At 42.6% G+C, this 24,413-nt stretch overlaps 1 pseudogene; it reads right to left on the bottom strand.

The window, feature by feature from the left end:
• LOC120556521 overlaps window positions 1-24,413 on the bottom strand; it is a 193,140-nt pseudogene that overhangs the window by 49,595 nt on the left and 119,132 nt on the right.

The following is a 24,413-nucleotide window of genomic DNA, read 5'->3' as shown; positions in this document are numbered from 1 at the left end:
ATATAAAAGAGACTTCAGATACAGTATTAGGGGACCACTAAGGTCTATATAAAAGAGACTTCAGATACAGTATTAGGGGACCACTAAGATCTATATAAAAGAGACTTCAGATACAGTATTAGGGGACCACTAAGATCTATATAAAAGAGACTTCAGATACAGGGGACCACTAAGGTCTATATAAAAGAGACTTCAGATACACTATTAGGGGACCACTAAGGCCTATATAAAAGAGACTTCAGATACAGTATTAGGGGACCACTAAGGTCTATATAAAAGAGACTTCAGATACAGTATTAGGGGACCACTAAGGCCTATATAAAAGAGACTTCAGATACAGTATTAGGGGACCATTAAGGTCTATATAAAAGAGACTTCAGATACAGTATTAGGGGACCACTAAGGCCTATATAAAAGAGACTTCAGATACAGTATTAGGGGACCACTAAGATCTATATAAAAGAGACTTCAGATACAGGGGACCACTAAGGTCTATATAAAAGAGACTTCAGATACAGTATTAGGGGACCACTAAGGCCTATATAAAAGCATCCAAAGAGCACCATGTCATGGGACCTTTAAAGAAGGAAAAGAAAATCCCAATACTATCGAATAGCAACAGCTTCTAGAATGGCAACACAATCATCAAATCAGCCCCCATGTATCGTGGAAGAGTCGAATCGGAACAAAAGCATATGGTCCCAGCCCTGATATATATATGTTTCTCTTCCCCTCCCTCCGCCTCACTCACTCCTCAGACAGCAGGTCTTTGGTCAGTTTCTCCTTGTCCCTGAAGCATCCCAGAGAGTGCATGCTCTCCAGGACATCGGGGTCGATCTCCTCGGTGGCAGCCAGAGTCCTGATGGCCACCTTCCTGGGGACGGGCTGCTCGGGCTCCGGCTCGTTCTTTCCAGCTCTGCAACACAACAACACATGCAGCTAACCGACAAGCAAAATCTGCCGTTGAGCTCAGACTTTCAGTCACATACGCGTTTAAAAGGCACAAACAAACACATTTGGGCTTAAGTTCAGTCCTTCCAGAAAAATGCGGAGTTTTTTTGTGATTGTCGCGGACAAAAATCCTTGATTATGCGGCACGTTTTCTTAAAATTCCCCAAAATCCTGCTTTTCAATATTCATGTCGCGTAATTACATCACTTCATAACGTTCCCATGGCAACAGGGGAAAATGGCTGCTCTTGTGTGAAGTAAATGCAAAATTTTTCTACTTTCTGGTAAGATATATTATGGGACTTTTTTGCAATGAAAATGCGGGGATTATGAAATCATGCAAGCCCCGCATATTTGGCGTGGAAATCAGGAATTTATGCGGCGAAAGTGCGCCGTATTTGAAAAAATGCGGCCCCTGCATAAGTATGCAGACTTTGGCTGATTATGCGTTGACTTATAGAATCGCATAATCACGTTTTTCTGGAGGGACTGTAAGTTGCTTCTAGCTGGTAGCAGGAGCGTAACCAGACGTTACAAACATTCAGGGCTAAGCCCAAGCCTACATCCATGATAGTAGCCGAGGAAAAAGAATCATCCTGTAAAGCCGACGTCCTGTTTTGTAGGTAAGTGATCTCCAACTGTCTTTATCATTCGGAAACCAGAACACAACATGTTGAGGATGACTCAGTCTAGTTTTTAAGTTACATAACGTAGGTATTGTAGGAATTCGGCGCAAACAGCATTACTAATCTGGAAATCTTTTTTAAGTAGAGTTCATGGGATAAACGTTGATATATGCCCAGTAAGATAGAACTTTTTGCTCCATTGATTTGCCGGTCCAGTCACAGAAAAATTTAGGGTAAATGGCAGAAAGTTATTTTAAAACCCTAAAACAGGGATCTTCAACAGGGGGTCCGGGACCCCTAGGGGGTCAATGCAAGGGGGCCTCCAAACTATTGTTATATGTTTTAAAGTCTTTTAAAAAATTAAAAAGTCTTAACATGAATCCAACAAAATATTAGCGAATATAACTACCCACTGCTAAAGGCTTACTGGCCAATAGGTAAGGTAGTCACTAAGGCCATCCACAGATACAGTTAATCATAAGGATTCACTGTTCCACATGTACGTTTAACATTTAACATAAAAACATGATTTATAAACTCATGCCAACAATTATTAGGCTATTTTAATGGATTAGTTTTCTATGCAAAAAAGGTATGTATAAAAGCTGTAGGCTGGCCTGCATGTTATTGTAGGCCCAGTTTAATATGCAACTTCATTTAATATAATATGTAGTAGGGGGTCCCTGCTCCATCTCTCTTTCAGTTAAGCGGTCCTTGTCTTAAAAACCGTTGAAGACCCCTGCCCTAAGAGATTTGGGGCTTTTGGGAAAAACATTCTTGGTTGGAGCATCAGCAGGCACCATCTGGCTCCGGCCCTGGCTGGCTGCTTTATGAAGTTGACCTTTCTTCAGTTTCCTTAAAACTGTAAGGCCGGTTACACACAGGCTGCGTGGTGTGAGCGTGTCAGCTGCGTGGCGTGTCCGTTTATATTTCGGCTCCCATGGTAACAGGTTAGAGCGTGCACACTGCCTCCGTAACACGCACGTCTCAGGCGCGGCTCGAGCCGAAAACGTGTGCATGCTAGAAATAGATCCAACGGCTATTTTTCATGCGACACGCAAGCGTGTTGGAAGCATTTCCAGGCAAAATAGAATACGAAAAGATGATATATGAAAGATTTATATGTCATTTAGACACAAATACATATTAATAAATGAAATGTTGATGTTTGAAAGTCTCCTGAAGGGAGGTGTGCTCCTCTGCCCAATACTTCCTGATAAGCAAACAAACAAGTAGAACAACTTCAAAAGGGAAGCAGGAGCACGTAAGCATGACGAATATTTTCCAAGAAGTATATTTGTCCCCCTCAAAAAATTCAAAGGCAACCCAATCCCCAAAAGAGGTAGAAATAACCGTCGTAGCTTGTTTCGCCGCTGCCGACTGTAGCGATCTCGCTTAATACTGGACCAATGTCACAGATTGTTGTTTCCCATCAGTCACTTAGACACAAAAGCATGGGAAAATAGGGTTGAATATAACCAGGGGTTAAATTGGGCCGGGGCTCTCCGGGGCTCAGCCCCGGCACATAGGCCTGCTCGTTTGTCCGGATGTGCCTGCTTGCAGTCTAAATATGTCACATGGAATTTGATGAAAGTGATGCTTTTGAAAACATGATATTTCTGACAATAATGTAAAGATTTTTGAAATGGCATGTCTATTTTGTCTCGGCCGGGTTGGATGAGAACAATCAGAACACAGCACCACTGCAGACAATTCACCACCGCGGGTCAACTACATAACGCCAAAGTGTCTACGTCAGTAGGATTAACAGATAAAATGTCTACTCCTAAAGCTTAAATGTGTGTGCGTGTGTGACTCTGTGTGTGTGTGTGTGTGTGTGTGTGTGTGTGTGTGTGTGTGTGTGTGTGTTGTAGTAGTAAAGAGAGAGATTGGGAGAAGGAAGTTTGTCTGAGGTGGACCATGGTCACCACAGACCCAAATCTTCTCAGCTGTTGCTACTGTCATGCTGCACTGTCTCTTCATGTGGCTCATTATGTTTGGCCCATTTTATGGGTCACTTCTTATATCCTAACAAGGTAATACAATGTGTATCATCAAGTGATGATTGATTAACAGTAATGTAAATGCTAAATGCCCTAATACCTGTTGATACTACAACAATGCAAAGTATAGGCTCTTAACCTTGCAGTTTTGCACATATCATGTAAGACTCAATTTCTCCATTTCTTTGCACAAAACTCTCCAGAAAGTGCCATTTAACGGTTTATTTTTCAAATGTATCCCCTAGGGAGAGCCCCCCCCCCACATAACAAATCCCAATTTAACCCCTGAATATAATGGTAGTTACCCTTTAATGTGGACATGCACACAGACACTCAACAACATAGAGCGTTAACAGTTGGATATACTTACAGGTACCACGTGTGCTTCTGGATCTGCTCTAACTGTAACACAAATCAGAGGAGGAAATAAACATTAATGACTCTTTTATTTATAGGTGGAACAAACAAGATGGTTATGTTTAAAAGTCTTCGGTCATAGCGTTGATGTATTTCTGCATAAAACAGGATGTGATGTTTGTTACGGCTTAATCTGACTAAATTGGTTGGGAAGCCTTCTGGTTGGATCAGGACGTTCATTCGATTACCTGGTGGTAACCATGGATGTAGAGTAAAACCTGGATACAGCGTTCGAGGCCGAGCCCCACTCATTCCTATGAAAGCCCAAAAAAGTTCAACTGCCGTGTATCAAATTCCCCAAATGATTACCTATACTCTCCGGCCCATAGAGCAGGCGCACTAGAGACCTCCACCAGCCAAGACGGCTACTTCCGATTAAGATTAAATAAATTAAGATAAAAGTCTTTTTGGGCATCGCGTGTTGGACACAGTAGTTGTAATTCCACTCTCTGGCTGCAATGTCAAATTAGCTTCAAAGCCAGGTGCCCTTCCTTCCAACTACTTGAAGACTCCACATGCATAATGCTGTTCAGGGAGCCATCTGGTTGGATCAGGATTAGAGCTCGAACGATAAAGGACTTTTAAGGCCGATATCGACACAAATATTTGGCGATTTAAAAATCCGATACTACGATATATCGGCCGATGCATATTTAAAAAAAAAAATCCAGAAACAGGTAACAAAACATAAACAGATTTCCCTAACATTAGTTATTTGTAGTTATTTATGAGTCATCACTAAAATAATATGTTAATGCAGTTTAAAAATAAATAAAATGTATAAAAACACAAACTTAAGATATGAAACTTAAAGGGTTAAAAATGAGAGTTGCCAACAGGGAGGTTGTAGAGCGCCCTCTGGTGGAAGAACTACGCAACGGCAACACTCAGAACATGGTTGAAGGGGGTTTTGTCCGTTTTTATTTAATTTTTTAAACATTCATTTATCGGTTGTTATTAATGCCGATACCGATAGTTTGGAAAATGCCTAATATCGGTCGGGCTCTAATCAGGATGTTCATTTGATAACCTGGTGGTAATCACATAGACAGTTAAAGAAATGGACCACCAGATCCTGTGTCTCAGGACAGAGACCAGTGAAGGATATCAGAAGTCTCTTTCCCGGTGCTGGCTGAGCGTTACTGAGCAGCCTCCAACTGAGCTTGAAGACGTAGATGTGACGTGAGCAACCTGTCTGAAAGTGTGAAGTCTTCTGGTAGCTGTGCCGAGAGAAATCTCAATCATTCCCAATCTTACAGAGATGGAGAGCGTAGGTATATGTAAGGAGATAACATAGACACAGGCTAATTACTGATCACTAACATGCTAGTTAACATTAGTAATTAAACTTAAACAGCTAATGTAAATTGAAACTGCCTGTGAGCTTCTCCTGTACTGTGGACGGGAATTTGTCTACTATGCGACAGAAAGTTGCGTGGTTACGACACAATCGTTAGCCTATTTTTATAAAAGCGTCTGCTACGGAGCCATAACGTGAGCTACAAGGTAATGGAGCCTTTTATACATTGTCGTGTTTCTTTAGAAATAAACAATGGACAAATAGAGTCTTTAAACGCTTCAGATGTAAAGTTATTCGCTGTCAAAGTTTAACGCAAAATGAATGGGAGTCAATGGGATGCTAACGGCAGGTGAATGCTAGGTAGCATCAAAATGGCGCCATAGGAGCTACGCTTTGTGGACGCTCGCTTACCCCCCTTGGTTAATCCCCATCTGTAAAGAGAAATTCTAACTACTCGGACTGCAACAAGGACCATTTAACTTGCGTACAGATCCAAAGATGAGTTTAGGTAAGAGCTATCAAAATGTAAAAGCTGAAACATGAATTCATTTTAATGATTTCTCTCTTTTATAAGACGCGCCGACATTGGAACTGTTATTCCAAACCAACTGCTTAAAGTTCAAATAACTGCAGGGAGAAAAATAAGTGAAAGCACATTATCTAAATACATCCTTTGTTATTTTTTGTCAAGGTTTCTATTCTAAGCCTAAAACACATCCGTGGCCAGAGATGAAAACATGTGACGCAGAGCGCAGATGCTGCAGGGCCAGTCACGGTGCACTTCTGCTAAATTTAGCCCGAGCAGTACCGGAGGCAACAGCCCAGACTGTAGGAATGCAAAGAGGAGCACAAGTCTACTGAGAGATGACTGTAGCCCCTCTACCGTTCTGCCGGTGAGCTGCGCCGCTTACCGTGAGCCTCTTGCCGGCGTCCACTTCAATCATACCGCGCAGAAGGTTCTGACAATCTGGAGGGATGAAGTGAGGCATGTGGAAAACTCCCAGCTTCACCTTCTCCAACAGATTCCTCAGGTTGTCATCGTCGAAAGGCAGGGCGCCCTGGAGGAACGAGAGAGGAAGAAAACACTATTTATCTCACAGTCTGGGGAATGTAACAAGTCAACAAAATGTTTACCGAGTCCCGAAGATATTCAGTGTCTGGGTTATGACAACTCTGGTGTAACAATACGGTCTGTATGTGTGCTGACGATTTAATTATATACATTACTCAGTTTGCAGATATGCAACAAACTGAAAAAATGAGAAACCGCTCGCATAACTCTCCCTCTGCGTATTTATTAGATTATTATTATTATATTATATTATTATTATAGACACTGAGAAGATCTAGGTTTCTTTCACATTTTAGATTTTTTCAAATCGTCTTTTAAAACAGTCGTCATTCATATCTTATGGTTGTGATTTGTAAAACATTTCACAACGTATGTAGCATAACATGGATTCGCCCGTCTCTACATAGTAACAGAAATATAAGGAAATGATTCTCACAGGGAGGAAGGTGTTTGTTCAGAGGAGTCCCCTGACCTTTCATGAGCACCATGAAAGAGCAGAGAGTCAGGGGTCAGCAGCAGCAGCATAAGGGAACACTCACACAGTTTAAGACTAAACTAAACCATTCCCCCATATGAACAGAGTGGCAACCATGACGTAGAAGCCTACACCACGTTATACACGACAAGGTGGAGCACCAAAAAGATGGTGGCTTGTGTTAAATGCAGACGTTACTTCACTTTCTGAAGGTTACCGACGCTTAACTTTTCGTTAAGTTGAAAAAACTTGCTGTTTACTTTTATTTTCAAATGGGACTCGAACTCCGGTCTATATAGGTCGTATCTAGAGATGACCCGATACCATTTTTTGCTTCCCGATACCGATTTCCGATACCTGAACTTGTGTACCGGCCGATACCGAGTCCCTTTATGGATGTGTTGGGTTAAACCTTTTGTGAAATATGATCAGACACAAACAATGAACGTCACAGAACTTTCTTTTACTAGTTTGTTGTTTTTGGGGGGCAGTGGTGGCCTATAGGTTAGCGACGCGAGCTTGTGAGGTCGTCGGTTCGATCCCCAGACCGACAGGATAAAATCTGGGTGGGGGGAATGTGAAAGAGCAGCGCTTGTCCCTCTTTCATTACCACCACTGAGGGGCCCTTTAGCAAGGCCCTTAACCTCCAACGGCTCCAGTGGAGCTGCTCAGTGGCCAGCAGATCAGACTGTGGTGGTACTGGGCAGTTTCCAGGTATTGATGTGATCAGATCAGACTGTGGTGGTACTGGGCAGCTTCCAGGTATGAATGTGGTCAGATCAGACTGTGGTGGTACTGGGCAGTTTCCAGGTATGGATGTGATCAGATCAGACTGTGGATGTACTGGGCAGCTTCCAGGTATGAATGTGTTCAGATCAGACTGTGGTGGTACTGGGCAGTTTCCAGGTATGGATGTGATCAGATCAGACTGGTGGTACTGGGCAGTTTCCAGGTATGAATGTGGTCAGATCAGACTGGTGGTACTGGGCAGATTCCAGGTATGAATGTGATCAGATCAGACTGTGGTGGTACTGGGCAGTTTCCAGGTATGGATGTGATCAGATCAGACTGGTGGTACTGGGCAGTTTCCAGGTATGAATGTGGTCAGATCAGACTGTGGTTATATTGGGCAGCTTCCAGGTATGAATGTGGTCAGATCAGACTGTGATGGTACTGGGCAGCTTCCAGGTATGAATGTGATCAGATCAGACTGTGGTGGTACTGGGCAGCTTCCAGGTATGAATGTGGTCAGATCAGACTGTGGTGGTACTGGGCAGCTTCCAGGTATAAATGTGGTCAGATCAGACTGTGGTGGTACTGGGCAGCTTCCAGGTATAAATGTGGTCAGATCAGACTGTGGTGGTACTGGGCAGCTTCCAGGTATGAATGTGATCAGATCAGACTGTGATGGTACTGGGCAGCTTCCAGGTATGAATGTGGTCAGATCAGACTGTGGTGGTACTGGGCAGCTTCCAGGTATAAATGTGGTCAGATCAGACTGTGGTGGTACTGGGCAGCTTCCAGGTATGAATGTGGAACTGTGTCTGTGTGAATGTGATCAGGGCGTTCCTGCAAAAAGAGAGGCTTCCTCTCAGTGAACCTTCCCTGAATAAATAAAAAGGTTACTATCCAGTTTGACAGTGAACATAATAAACTCATTTCAAGTAGATTTTCTTCGGTTCTGATCAATATCGAATATCGTTTCAGTGCATAAACTCCAGTCCTTTCCGATACCAATCCCAGCATTTAGGCAGTATTGGAGGTTTTTTCGATAATGGTATCGGTATCTGAACATCTCTAGTCGTAACTGCTGCATGTCCAAACAATGTCTGGGATTTTTTCGGGGGAGGACGGTCTTGGATTTTGACAAAGAGGAGGACTGGAAGCAGTTTGTGAGCGATATAAGTCAGCGATGATGAAGCGGCTTGTATGGCAGCCAGCCGGCTCTGCCTCTGCTCGCCAGCTGGGGAGCGCGCTCAGTGACGTGATGACTGATACAGCTTTCCTCGTCAGTGAAAAGGAGCAGGACGGAGCCAGATGGCCACTGACATGGCATTGGTAATCAAAAACAACTCAATTGGAGAGATTTATCTTCACATGATGACTGTGTTACGCGCTGCATCTTAATCAAGAGAAGAGCACGCATGTGTGCACAAACACTTAATTCTCTGACTGCTCACTTGTCACTGTCGCATTATAACGCTGCTGATATGAGGAGCCGTTGTTACGTTGCGTGCGTTTTTATGTGACTGTATGCATGTGCTGAATGACACCAGTCTCATGTCTCTGCTTCACACACGATGCAAAACTGAGACGTTGAAACATTTTAAAGGGGAATGTCAAATCAGACGTAAATTGAAACTTCCCAACATGCATTTTTTCTGCCTCCTACAGATCAGATGTGTTTAATACAACATCCTCTCAGGGAAGCACCTGCACCATGGACACATCTGGTCTCTCTCTGTATCTGTTGGTAAATGTGGTGTAGAGGGGCTAGAATGGTAAACTGGGCACTAAATGTGCTACTACGTAGTAGTAGTATGTGTAAATGAACTATGGTAAACTTCCCATCATCTTGCCAGCGGCCAGATCGCCAGAAAAAGTCAGCCATCTCTCTCAAGTTTAGACCTAATTCAGATTCAACTTTAAAACTAGGCAGTGCTAAATAAATAAAAACCAAGATTTGTTTACTGTGTTGCCTACTTCTCGCCTAAAATGTTTTCAGAAACCACCCCTCCCTGAAAGAATGTCAAAATTATATAATTATAAAACAAAGTGGTGGAGTGAGCTAGAGACAGAACAGAGAGAGAGAGAGAGAGAGAGAGAGAGAGAGAGAGAGGTGCTAACGTTAGATAAAACAAAGTGGTGGAGCGAGCTAGAGAAAAAGAGAGAGAGAGAGAGAGAGAGAGAGAGAGAGAGAGAGAGAGAGAGAGAGAGAGAAAAAAAAAAAAAAAAAAAAAAAAAAAAAGTGCTAACGTTTGATAAAACAAAGTGGTGGAGCAAGCTAGAGAAAGAACAGAGAGAGAGAGAGAGGTGCTAACTTTAGATAAAACAAAGTGGTGGAGCGAGCTAGAGAAAGAACAGAGAGAGAGAGAGGTGCTAACGTTAGATAAAACAAAGTGATTTCTCTGTACAGGGAGCACTCGGTCATCATATCATATAACTCGCTGTGCTCCGACTCCATTTTTTGTTGTGGTTATTGAAACAACAGGTCTGGCTACTCTGCTTGTCTCGGCTGTCAAAAAAGCTCTTGACGTAGGGCGTTTTTTCTTTCATAAAAGCAGAACTTTTTTCAACTTCAAAAAGATGCTACGAGCTGCAGACAAAAAATCGAAAATAGGATTTACTCCGTAGGATTATAATGTAAAACGGACGCTGTGTGAACATAGCCTAAAAAGGCATTTTTTGGCCAACACTAGATATCAAACAAAAGCCAGACACTATGTCGTACTAAGTGCTTTGGGGTCCTTGAGGAAATAATTTGGGGGTACATGGTTCTGGAGAAACAGACTGAACCAATACAAGAGGCCAAGCAACCAGCCCGTTCCAACGAGCACTGCACTATTCCCAAAACTCCACGGATTTGAATAGAAAAGATGAACACGTTGTGACCCTGGTAACGGCGTGTAAGTTACGGCAGGACAGTTTCATTTCTGAACTCATTTAATTCATAATGTGGTTTCAATGTTTAATTGGTACATAGTGTGTTTCCAGCATCCTATCTTTAATTCAATCCCACCTGGTGTAAAAAACACACACTGCATGTACAACACATGTCAAACTTGAGGCCTGCGGGCCTAATCTGTCCCCTCGCAGATTATGATCCGGCATATCAATTTAGGTTCACAATACATTTTGGCCCACCTAGTTTTGTGTCACTTTTGAGAAGTTTTTGTAATTTTTTCCAACATTTTTTTCACTTTTTCTGACGTTTTTGTAATTTTTGTCGAAATGTTTGTAATTTTTTCCAACATTTTTGTCACTTTTTCTGACGTTTTTGTCACTTTTGCCAATATATTTTCAATTATACTGACGTTTGTGTCACTTTTGCCGAAATTTTATTTTATTTTTTCCAACGTTTTTGCCCCTTTTTCCTACGTTTTTGGGCAGCTCTTTTCTATGATGGCCGAGGAACTTTCTCCTGACTTCTTTAGGACTTTATGTCGACCAAACTGTAAGTGAGGAGACTATATGACACATGCAATAATACAGTCAAATACATTTTACTTTTTCGATTAAATAAAAGCCTATAAATAAACTAAAAATGTCTGGCCCTTGATGTGATTCTTATTTTCCTGTGTGGCCCTCTGGGAAGTTGTGTTTGACAGCCCTGATGTAGAAGAACAGGCACTCTAGGCCTCCAGCAAGACTTATCCTGACATTACAGCATCCACTCTTTCCTCACACACATACTTCCCTAAAAAGCAGATGCACGGATGTTAGATTTTTGTATTTATAAGACACACAAGTTCCTGTCAAAGGAAGACTTTGGATGTCACCTTGTGTGTGTGTGTGTGTTTGTGTCGAAAACATTTCAGCGACTTCTCTTCACCGTGGAACAACTTGCTTCACAAATAAAGAGTCCATTCAGCATTTAAATGTGCCTCAGGAGCAAACTAAACTCAACTTCTGCTTCTCTTTCTCCTGCAACACTGCATCAAACCGGGAGGAGTGAACGTGGTTTCTCCTGTGACAGCACATTTAAAATTACAAACAGACTGATGCAGTTGCAGGGGAAAAGGTCTAAAAGAGCAAGGTACAGGTACACGTCCTACAGCTGTGTCATTTGTAGGTTTAGAACAGGGCTTCTCAAAGTCAGAGAAAAGTCGTACCTTGCATCATGAATACAAAACCATATGTTGGTGCATTTTTCTCTATTTTTAAAGATCCCATGGAGGTTTTTTAACATTAATATGAGTTCCCCCATCCTGCCTATGGTCCCCCAGTGGCTAGAAATGGTGATAGGTGTAAACTGAGCCCTGGGTATCCTGCTCTGCCTTTGAGAAAATGAAATCAGGAATCTTCTTCTTATGAGGTCATAAGGAGCAAGGTTACCTCCCTTTTCTCTGCTTTGCCCGCCCAGAGAATTTGGCCCCCCCATGAGAGAGAGAGAGAGACATCATGGCTTTCAAACGAGCAAAGTGGCTGTTGGTCAAGGCCACACCCCCACCCTCCACCTTGCCCCCTCCTCTCTCCTCCTCAATAGCTACAGACACAGAAATGGCACATCCTAAGGAAAGCTCATTGTGGGACTGGCTCTAGTGGCTGTAATTCTGCACCAAAGCAGAATTTTGGGTACAGTATTAGGGGACCACTAAGGTCTATATAAAATAGACTTCAGATACAGTATTAGGGGACCACTAAGGTCTATATAAAAGAGACTTCAGATACAGTATTAGAGGACCACTAAGGCCTATATAAAAGAGACTTCAGATACAGTATTAGGGGACCACTAAGGTCTATATAAAAGAGACTTCAGATACAGTATTAGGGGACCACTAAGGTCTATGTAAAAGAGACTTCAGATACAGTATTAGGGGACCACTAAGGTCTATGTAAAAGAGACTTCAGATACAGTATTAGGGGACCACTAAGGTCTATGTAAAAGAGACTTCAGATACAGTATTAGGGGACCACTAAGGTCTATATAAAAGAGACTTCAGATACAGTATTAGGGGACCACTAAGGTCTATATAAAAGAGACTTCAGATACAGTATTAGGGGACCACTAAGGTCTATATAAAAGCATCCAAAGAGCACCATGTCATGGGACCTTTAAATACATTTTCTATTGATGAATTGTCAGTGACGTTGAAAATACAGTAGTGGTGTACCAGAGTTTGGAATGGGTTTTATTGTGTATGGTGTGTTATATGTTCTGAATAAATAACAAAATGTTAATAGGATGAATAGGTTTGGACTTATTTTACAACTTACAACGTATTTTTTTGTTATTAAAGAGAGACCAAAGACCAAAAGAGTCCAGGTACGGGTACAAGTGAGATGATTAAATGTTATTCTGTCATTGCCAATCGTTTCGGACCTCCGAACTTGGATTGAGTGATACGTTTGAGAACCCCTGGTTTAGAAGAAACCTTTTCTACAAAAGAAAAAGAAAAATAATACATGTATATATATATAATAATCATAACAATACAAAGTAAGCTGCAAAATGAAGTCTGTGAGGCTAAATACGTAGAGCGTATGTGTATGTAAAAACAACTTAACCTTTGTAAAATATGTTGTTGAGTTGTGTAGTGTACAGTTTACACATAGAAATAAAATTAATAGAAAGGCCATTTCCACTCAAATCAACGTCAGAGCAGCAGCAATTTTTATGTGTACCATTGCCACGGTAACGCATAAACTTCCGATAATAAGCCGACTTCTGGCAAGTCGTGGAACTGAGGTTTTACAGTAACTGATGGACAAACGAGCAGCGGAGTATTAACGTTACGAGGCAGAGAGCCCGGCCGCTAAATGAGTCACATTAACTTCATGCTCCATCCACACAGAGCACCCTGCTATCGCCACGGGTGACAGCTTTATTCGGCTCGTGGCGTAGTTAGCAAGCTAACGTTAGCCTACTAACACCGGCTGGCTGGCTAGCTGGTTCCGCCGTGCTTTTATGCGGCATCGGTTACAGAGAAGAAGCTGAACAGCGAGCTGGGTCTAACGTTAGCGGTCTGCTGACCCACTGCCGCTGGGTCTAACTGTCCATCTCCACTTCCCGCAACTCCGAGAACATCTCCCGAGCTGCGTCTGGCGGCTCTCTTCCCAGCGAGCTGCGATACAGTTTACGGCCAAACTGATGCAAATTGTCACTATGACAACAATCGCCAGTTTGTTGCGTACTCAAATGACCACGGGAAACAGTTCAATGGCCTTTCTATCCATTTCATTTACATGGTTTACATTATCCCAAAGTCTGTTATAGTATATGGTGAAATATCCACTTTAAGGAACAAGGTCAGTTTATTTGCTGCTGTTCAGTCACTCACCACTAAAAGTGCAAACAGGATGACTCCACAGCTCCATGCATCGGCTTTCCTCCCGTCGTACTTCTCCCCCTGGTTCAGACAGACAGAGACAGGGATGAGACATCACACACTCTTCATTCAACTCTGTTTTACAAACTGTAAATCACACTGACTGCTGTGAGCTTTGGCTCCGTGCTGCGTTTCATGGACAAACAGGCCCATATATGGATGGACCTACAACGTAACCTCAGCAATTTGTGATGCTGACTGCATTGCAGGAGCTATTTTGGGATGAAGTGTTTGAAATTTCTTTTTCGGGTGTACCAAACGTTCTTCGTCTACTGTTAGTCATTTCCTGTTTATCCCAAAATGACTTGCAGACAAGCTGCAGGCATAGATTGGAGTAAGGACGGTAAGGACATGTCCCTTTTGTGTCAATGTGTCAAAAACAATGTCGTGCTGCAAATAATGATTTTCTGGCTTAATCAATCAGTTGTTTGGTCCATAAAATGTCAGAAAATGGTGAAAAATGTGGATCAGTGTTTCCCAAAAAGCCCCAAATAACGTCTTGTTTTGTCCAAAACTCAAAGATATTCAGTTTACTGACACAGAGGAGAGAGGACACTAGAACATGTTCATTGCTATCACGCAGTTGGCGCCAAACCAGAAGAAATCAAACATCCGAAGGTGAAGAAGACGAAGAAGGGTGATTTACACAAAGACGGCAACGGAAATGTCTAACTGGAGAGACGACGAGATGTAGGAACTTCTGTCGGTAAGAGCCGATGTTGAAATTGTCAGACAAATTAAAGGAGCGACAAGAGAACCATGACTACAGTGTGATGTGTGCATCATGTCCGCGTCATCCTGCAGGCTCTACCCAGGCTCCGCCCCTCGCCTTAACCAAACAGAGGAACGTGTCTGATACGGACAATCTGCAGTTGTGTGCTACATGTTAGAAAGGGAAACTCCAGAATATGTCCGGACCTGATTAGTTGGATATTGTCTGGAATCCATATGAGAAAAACAGCTATACCCATAGCCATACACAACCGCTCATATTGGTCGTCCAAAATGAAATGCCCAACCAGGGACAAGAGTTGAGAATTAGCACTAGCTATAAACTCTATATGCTGCGCATCAGTTACGGGCTTTTTATTGTAACTATGTTTGCTTGTATGGTCCCTGTTAAATAAACAAATAAATAAATAAAAATCATACCAAAAACAACAAAAAATTTCCCGATCAAAGTTAAAGGTTAACTAATATTTTTTTCAACCTGGACCCTAAGTCGCTAGCGCTAAACCCACCAGACTCCATTTAAAAAAGCAATACTTTTAGCGTGTATAGAGCCAATGTATTTTCACATGTAAATCATGTAAATGTGTTTATTTCAATCAAAACGACCTTTGACCTGAGTGGAGGGGAAAGGGTCCAAAGACCGCAGGAGCAGCGAGTGAATGAATGCAGAGAGGATGGAGCAGTGATGTAAGAGCCATTGTGGAGAGTGCGGTCGGAGCTGCTATTACTGAATGAAAGAAAGACAGCACTTACTCTGATAACCTCTGGGCAGGCGTAGTGCGGAGATCTGTGAAAGAGGCAAACAGAGGAGGTTATGCTGGAAAGGACTCACAGCATTACACAACACCACACACTCAATAAAGTGAAGAATGACAACGCAGGTGAGGCATAAGCAACAACCTTCTGACATAAAGCTCTCTAAAGAAGAAACATGAATCACTTTACCCCCGAAATCCATGAAAATACAAGACTTTTACTGCCTGATTTTTACTCTGGATTATATTTCTGTTACCTAAGTGAGTGTTACGTAACTCAAAATGAAATGGCCTCGAACCAAATTCCAGTGATGATGGCTCATCCTGTTGGGTAACACATGACCGCATCAACGCCGGTTCCACAATGTGACAACCCCACTAACGTTTTTAAATCTTTCCATTAAAGGACAATACCAATGCTATTTTTTTTTATAATTTTTGGCTCTAAAATCATACATACTTTATTTTTTTCTACATTTGGAGGGATTCAGGATCGGTCTACATGTTTGAGTCACACACTGGGTTCAGACAGGAGGCCGGCAAGCAGACGGCCATCTAAGGAGGCGTGGGCGGGCGCCAGTCTCTCGTGGATCAGAGTAGACAAGAGGTTGGAGGCCACCGTATGAATTTTTTTAGTAAACAGACAATATGTCTGTACTCCAAGATGAACTATGTGAGAGACCAACAGAGTTATAGTACACGGCAGGCTGCTAGGGGTTATCTAGTCAAGCAAAAACCCCAGACTGATGCAGTGTGCAGGTCTGTGATGTTTAGCGCCATTACAATGTGGAATAGCTCGCCAACTATCATAGTGGAGGCACAGAGTAAGACTACTAAGAAAACACTTTAACAATAACTAAACATTATTTAATCCATCTATGATGGGCTATTATTGTCGGAAAGTGATATTATTCTATTTGACTTTAATTTCCGAAACATGCACACTTTGTTCTTTTACTTGCACTATATATCTTGTTTTAAATGTATGTAAAATTGAATGTTTGGTAGTTTTGTGCCTATGTTGTGACTGTTTTAAGCTAATGGGGATCCGAATAAAGGAATAAGGGGGGCTCTGTGGGAGCGTTTTAGCTTAGAATTGATATCACGATCCTCTGCCACGATTTTTTTCTCATTAAGTGTAATGTGGCAGTACCAAACATAGATTTTTTTTGGCACCTATAGCACATTGCGCATCACCACAAGCCTGTAAACATAGAGGCTTCAATGAATACAGAAAATAAAGTAAATACTGGCCATTTAAGTACAGTAGGCTACCAAAAATAGTGACATATAACACCCTGAACTTAATATGGCCCTGATACAGGCTCTATCTGGACTCCTTCAACATGTCTTTACATAATTAAAACATGTTGATGAAGTCATTTAAAAATGTAATTGCGAACAGGGGTGAATCGAGATCGCAATTTTCTATTGATTTATCGTGCAGGCCTACATCACTTTGGACCATTATCATCACCCTTTATGTGTCTAAAACATTGGAAAAGCTAGAGAATATAATAAATAAATAACACTCAAAAAGGTAAAAGACAAAAGTTTCTAAAGATGTCTACTGGGGACCAACTACAATCACTAGATCTGAAAATAAGTCATTAGGTTACATTGATTTAGCTTAGTGCTACCCAAAACGGCGCCTACACCCTATAATGATAGGGAAAATCCTGATCTCAGACTTGAGGAGAGTAATGTGCTCGATAGTGTTTTAAGCCCCCAACGTCGACTTCAAGGCAGCGCTGCAACCGTCGACTTCAAGGCAGCGCTGCCTGGAAGACGATGTTTGGGGGCTTAAAACACCAAACACAGAGAAATGTGAAAACACCTCTCTAGCAACAAACTGTGCACAGAAATAAGTCATTAGAGTAAACGTCGGACATTTTAGGGGACATGAAGCATGAAGATAAGAAAAACACATTTTTAAGTGGAGGGGGGTTTTAACAAATGCATCTTATTTCCCCAACATGGGTTCGGAGATCGGAGATCGGTGCTCTGTGCGTCTTCTGAATGATGGAATAATCTCACTGCAGGCTGCAGCGAGAGCACTCCATGTGGATTCATCACAGCAAATGAAGCAGAGAGCACGGCTCTTCTGACAGCGTTCCATTGGAGCGAAGCTCCCACAGTAAACACACACTCCATCATTGCCAGCATCGTACTTAATTATGCTAATGTATGTGCAACCAGTCGATCTGAACTCCTCAAACACAGTCGCATCAAAGTACACTAACTGCAATCTAATTATACCAGAGCAAATGTTCTTGTCCGTGAGATATTTACAGGATCCATCAGAGGTTCTTCATAAAAACTGTCTGCATCACTGAAGTGTGGAGAAGTAATCCGACAGTAGATAGTCTATATAGACGACGTTCCACTTCCGGGATTGCTGTCCGTCCCCTTCCTCTTCCTCTTCGTTGGCGTTCTAACCTCCGGCTGATTTGTGAGGACTATGCTTAACTGCTCCTCAGATCTCTGCAGGGTAAATCCAGACAGCTAGCTAGACTATCTGTCCAATCGGAGTTTTCTGTTGCACGACTAAAACTACTTTTGAACGTACACATGTTCCACCAAAACAAGGTCCTTCCAGAGGCTATTTTGCAGAGGCACCGTGGCTCCGTCCGGAGCTTAGCACCGCCCCAAGACGATTGTGATTGGTTTAAAGAAATGCCAATATCTCTGTAGGGATCCTTTCCATAATGTTGTCAGACACTTAGAATAATAATCTGAGTCTGTCAGTGGCAAAAACTTTTAGTGGACGCTGACTGATTAATATACTGGACCAGTTTCAGAGATTGTTGTTCCTATCAAAGGCCCTTTTCTTTTGCTGCCTTCTTCTTAATTTTCTCCTAATTTCTCTGTTTAAACCAATGATGTATTAAGAGAACAAAACGCCTTGATGATAATTCCTTGAGCCGTTTTTCCTGCTCCGTGTCTGTGTTGCTCTGACACTGTTGCCCCTGGCAACCGATAGCGTAGGATCCCAAACTGGTGGACGGGCTCAGACACCTCCCAAATCGTGACGTATGTCCTCACTCTCAATAGGCTCAGTCCGACACTAAAAAACAATTCCAGTGCTGGTTCCATGGTATCAGAATTTTGGATAGTCGTCATGGAAACATTAATTGGTCATGTGACAAGGGCTGGGAAGATTGGCAGAAGTGGCAGTCAAGTGACAGTACTCCAATCTCTGACTCTGCTGCATTATTTCGAGGGCTTCCGGTGCCTGTATTGTTTGAATTATAATAAGGACTAATGAGTGACTGCAGGCAGAACATTTTGCCCAGTAACTCCATGTTCCCCCTCTCTCTCTCTCTCTCTTGCTTTGTGCAGCATTTCGGAGCTTGAGCGTTAGCTGTTCCACATGACTGGCCTGCGGTGAGCTGCAGTGAGCGGGACACATCGGAGCAGCCGGGATCCTACAGAGCTTTCAAAGAAGCCTGCGGAACAAACAACCAGGACCTCACATACTGAAAGCTTTCTAGTGTTTCCGCACTCACAGCATCTTTACACAACACATCTCACTGCAGCTGGGCGCTGGTGTGTTGCTCTAATTAACAAGCTTTTCTCCTACCATTACAATGCTTCGGAGCGGCACCTTCAAGTCATTTTGGGCACCACCTAAAGTCAAGGGCGTAACTTTGTGTTCAACATTAGGGGGGGGGGGGGTTGAGATTGTGTATTTAAAAAAAGGGACAAAAACATCTAAGAAATTGTAGACACAAAAAAACTTGAAAAAGCAAGAAAAACTTTGAAAAAAATGGTCAAAAAAAGGCGACAAAAATGTCAAAACAAACTGAGAAAAGGCGACAAAAACTACATCAAAAATGTTGGAAAAAGCGCCAAAAACATTAAAAAACACGGCAAAAACATTAAAAAGGAAAGGGAAAAAGCAACCTTGTGTCAAACCAAGAGTGTAGGGGGGGAGGGTGGGGTGCATTATAACCGGGGTCTGGCAGACTCGGACCTTGGGTGTGAAGACCCGAGATGTATTGGTTGGGACTTGAGTTGCACTCACCCACAGCTGGTCTCCAGCAGACTGTCCCCGACCTGCAGAGACGCCATGCCAAAGTCTGCTATCCTGATGTTGTTCTTCTCGTCTAACAACAAGTTCTCCGGCTTCAAATCTCTGTGGCTGGAGGACGACAGGAGAGGAAACAGAAGGAAGAGAGGGAATGAAATGTTCCTCTGAGTTAAAAACAGTTGAAGCTGTAGCTGAAAATGACCTACATAAACATAAACCTGTTTTTGGTCTCTTTGGCTGTGTGTACCGTCACAAACAATGACATTCTGAGACTTCAACTTTTGGTTCGGTTATTTGTGACCATTGGAAAGATAAATAGATTCAAATTCAGCTTTTAATTTCAAAAAGTTGAACTGAGAACAAATAAACACAGATACATGGTTTTCAAAATAACATAGTTAGCAATATAAGTATTCAGTGGCGTTTGCAATTCAATAACTTATACCTCTTATTTGCTTCCATATTTCTGAGCCATAAATATACAATGGATAGAAAGGCCATTTCCATTCAAATCAACGTAGCAGAATGGTCAGAGCAGCAGCCACATGTGTGTTGTAATGAAAGCATATACGCAAGTCAGAACGACTTGGACTAAACAAGTTTAATTATTATATTCCTCAAAGTGAAGTGCACATTTTCTGACTGTTTGCTTTTGGTGCTTTATGCTTTTACTTCTTCTGAATAAAGTAGATGCTGACATTTGTAGGCACTCTGCTTTTATGCTTCAGCCTCTGAAGGTGGTGTGGGTGAAATGGGAAACAATTAGTCCTGAAAGCCTTCACACCTACACTACTTTTTTCTGCGTTAAAGGCTACTTTATTACAGTCCAATCATCAAGAACTGACGCACTCCAGGTGTAGAGAAGGTCCAAGTCAGTATCAGAAATCCCTTTTACTCAAAATGAGGGCAGGATATAAAACCAGAAGTTAAGAGCTTCTAGACTCTCGTTGTCTATCTCCTTGGTTCCTCCAGAAGTCTGGTCCTTCAGAGCCAAACGCTTGACGTCTAAAGAGAGAATCAGAGGCAGAACTTCTTTGATGTGCGATTGCTCTTAGAGACACAGTGTTGCAGCCATGCCTTGAGAAACTGAAGGTGCTCTCGAGATGAAACGAGATCAAGAGGAGCCGCAGCCTCTAAAGTCGCCGCCGGCTACAGCTGATGAGGAAAGAGCCTGAAGAGGAGGCAGCGCGGGGGGGAAACCTGTTGTTCAATCGTCAAAACTGAACAAACACTCCAGTGCTTCTGTAAATACCACCTCGGATACAATTCTGAGAAAATAAATGTTTGTAGGTGCTGCTTGTAAGTTTCTTTCTGTCTGCAGTGAATTTATTTTGAGCTTTATATTTACTGACCTCATGCAAATTACTGTCAAGAGTGCAAAATTCTCTTTTAATTCAGTAGGAACTAACTGCAGTTTGTGATGCTAACTACACTACTACATTTCTACTTTTAGGCGGTGTTTTAAGACAAAAACAAGAGTTTTAGCTCTGTGGCACCACCAGTCTCTGTCCATATTAACACGTCTGACATGCATATCACACTGGGCATGTGCGTGCCGGTGTAAACGGGAAGCAGATTGCCTGATGTTACCTGTGGTTGAAAATCATGAATGTATGAATTGAAAATACTGAAAATATGTTGGAGAAAGAAAAACAATGGCAAAAAGTAAAGAGCAGGGATTTATTAGCTTGGAGCGAGGACGAGGTGGAACTGTTACTGAAAGGTCTGTAAGCTACCTAACCGATAAGACTGACCAGAGAATTTCTAGTAAGGGGAGAACTTCCACTCTCTGGAAACTTCCGGCTTCTGAACTGGTTGCAGTTCCACTCTGGTTCCACTATAGGGCACTCACAGGCCAGTGCAGATTGAATGGAGGTCTATGGAGATATACCCCTCAAAATCCACTTTTCTCAGAATGTAATTTTTTGTCTAGTAATTTGAATGTTGCATTCGAAAGGGGAGGCTAAGAAAATACACACCGCTGGGTGTTAGAAGTGGCTTTTTTGTTCTAAAAAGCCTTTTAAAATGTCAATGACGTCATACACGTCGTACGGCCAGAGATACTGCTTTACGGCTCTCCCTGTCAATACACGTTCTAGAAAGAGGTTTGCTGATGTTTTAAAGAAAGAAATATTCACTCTGACATTCTGGTTCTGCTTCGGATGCCATCAAGCGGGATCTCCGATCGTAATCAGTCCTTCACTGACCAATCAGCATTCATTAGCAGAATGCTAGCGTGTTATGGGCTACAACGACTCACCCTGTAAGAAATCAAAAGGACGTAAGTACTCGTTCATTCAACTTTCGACCTATAACCCATGCTGAAGCAAAAACTACAATCAAATCTGAGATTTCTCAACTCTAGCTCCATGGAGTCCCACAGAGTCTGGTGGAACTGCAACAAAATTCGGTACAATGGGGTTTAATAGGGAAGTGAACAGGCCTCTCCGTAGACGGGCTTTGGACTGACTCACATGCGTCGTCGTTTCCAAATGTCTCCGTTTGTGCCCGTCCAGACTACAAAGCAACCCCAGAGTTTTCAAACCAAACGGCGGCATCAGTTTTTCCAAATTTCTCCGTTTTAAGGGCCCGGGAACGCCGGAGTAGTGTGGACGCGAGGCGTAAACGTAGAAAACGATATTCGCTTTTAAACCAAAACGTAGCAGTGTGCATGTAGCCTTAGAGCTGATGTCCAGCTCTTTCCACGTGTGTTGCACATTTCTAAAAAAGCAACAGATCACAAAAACAAATCCTTTCTGCTGCTGAAGTTGGAATATTGGTGGACTGCGAGCGTGGATTCATCTGGCAAGATCGGGGATATGTGTGAGGAAATAACGAGTCAGTCAGTCGGATGTTGTCAGCTCAAAACAAAAGATCAGCTGCATTGGTGCGCTTGCGTCTTGTCTTGAGTGAAATTGTAAAGTGACTACATAAACGCATTTTAAATTTGCTGCATTATTCTTACCAGCAGTCACTCAAGTGTTTCATAATCTGATCTATTCAGACAGTTCATCTGTCTGTCCGTGTCTCTCGAATTGTTTCCGCCTCCTGGCTATGGTCTCTCCCTTTGTGTCTGCAGATTTTACAGCTGCTTTGCCCTTTCAGATTTCCGATGCAGTTTCCTGTGTTGCGTGGTCCGTCAGAAGTGATATGTTTCCATTTCTCCTGCCCATATTTTGCGCCTCTAAACAGCAATACCTTAGAATACATACTGTTTGAGCCTGCAATTATCAACGGTGAGACTTTTTTCCCCCTTTTCTACCTGCACAAAATCTTGACTAAGTGCCTAAAGCAGGGGTCTTCCATGTTTTATTTTGGCATAGGACCCCTTAGCTGAAAGGGAAATCTTTTTTATATCAAACAATTTATAATCAAAAAATTTGGCGGCGACTCTGAGAACCCCCTAGGGGTCACGGACCCCCTGTGTGTTTTCTAAACAGACCACAAGATAACCAACTAGAAAAAAAATGGGATTTGAAAGCAAACTCAAGAGTACAAAGCCGTGTGTAACGGAACTTCCCAAACACAACCTGCTGATATGAATGATACAGTATATTATTTAGGATGTGAGCCTCCTCATGTGAGCGTAAAGGTAACACACCATATGGAGTGGCTGTGGCAGAAGTCCAGGGCTGAGATGATCTGTCTGAAGAACTTCCTGGCCTCTTTAGGCGTTAGCCGGCCCTTTTTCACCAGGTAGTCGAACAGCTCGCCCCCGGACACGTGCTCTAGCACCAGGTACCTGCACAGGAAGAGAGTGACAACACGTCACAACGGTCACGGATGGAAGAAGAAGTGATGGAGGAGATATTTGTTATGCATGATACATATAAATGTCTTATATAGAGGGTCCGACATATGGTGCTGTTGTGTGACTGCCAACCCGTTCTCACTCGTAAAATACGGACACTTGGGGGGTTGCTGTCAGCGTCAGATACGACGCAAAAATCCCCCTTTCAGCGTGGGTAGAACGCAACCCAACTGTCCCGTTCTTCTTTACCTAAACCCAACTGTCCCGTTCTTCTTTACCTAAACCCAACTGTCCTGTTCTTCTTTACCTAAACCCAACTGTCCCGTTCTTCTTTACCTAAACCCAACTGTCCCGTTCTTCTTTTCCTAAACCCAACTGTCCCGTTCTTCTTTACCTAAACCCAACTGTCCTGTTCTTCTTTATCTAAACCCAACTGTCCCGTTCTTCTTTACCTAAACCCAACTGTCCCGTTCTTCTTTACCTAAACCCAACTGTCCCGTTCTTCTTTTCCTAAACCCGGCCAGCAGTCGCCATAGTTTCATATCATACATAGTGCAAGAGAATGCATTAAATATGTACAAGTGATCCAATTTCATTCACGGTCCCTGAGATACTTTCGAGGATCTGTATCCAACAACAGCAACATTTGGTGATCTTATCTCATGTTGAATGCAAAATCACAACGAGCAAAGTAACTGCTGCCGTCAGATAACTGTAGTAGAATAAAAATAAGGGACACAAGGACCCTTCTGACGTGTTGAAATTCTCCTAAAATGGAAAAAAAACTCCAGTACAGTAACTAACTAAAAGCTAACTAAAAGCTGTACTAACCCACGGAGAGTAAACATCCTCAAATCCCCAGTTTGATCCTTTCCTCTGACTGAAAGAGCCATTAATGAAATAATTGAGTCGTAAACCAGAGAGTATTTGGCTAAGACATGCTGAAGGTACCACACTACATTGATGCTTCATGTAAATCCTCGAGAAAATCCCCGACCCGTGTCGGTTTTGTGTGCCTGTGGTTTAAAAATGTTTTATCTCTGGCCTCCGCTCATTTGTCTCGGAGACAACGCTGATCCTCGCGCTGCGTGGCGAGCCAGCTCTCCTGCCGCCCGTCTTCCCCACGGACTGATTTATGTGCAGATTAAGGGCTCTGCTCAAGCGTTTACCTGCCAGAGCTATTCCAATTAGAAACGTGTGCGCTTGTGATTTGCGAGCGTGACATTTTTTTTTTCTACAGCAAACTGTTT

The sequence above is a fragment of the Perca fluviatilis genome, chromosome 3 (genome assembly GCF_010015445.1).
Source record: "Perca fluviatilis chromosome 3, GENO_Pfluv_1.0, whole genome shotgun sequence".
Taxonomy (NCBI): domain Eukaryota; kingdom Metazoa; phylum Chordata; class Actinopteri; order Perciformes; family Percidae; genus Perca; species Perca fluviatilis.
This window is presented reverse-complemented; position numbering and strand designations above follow the sequence as displayed.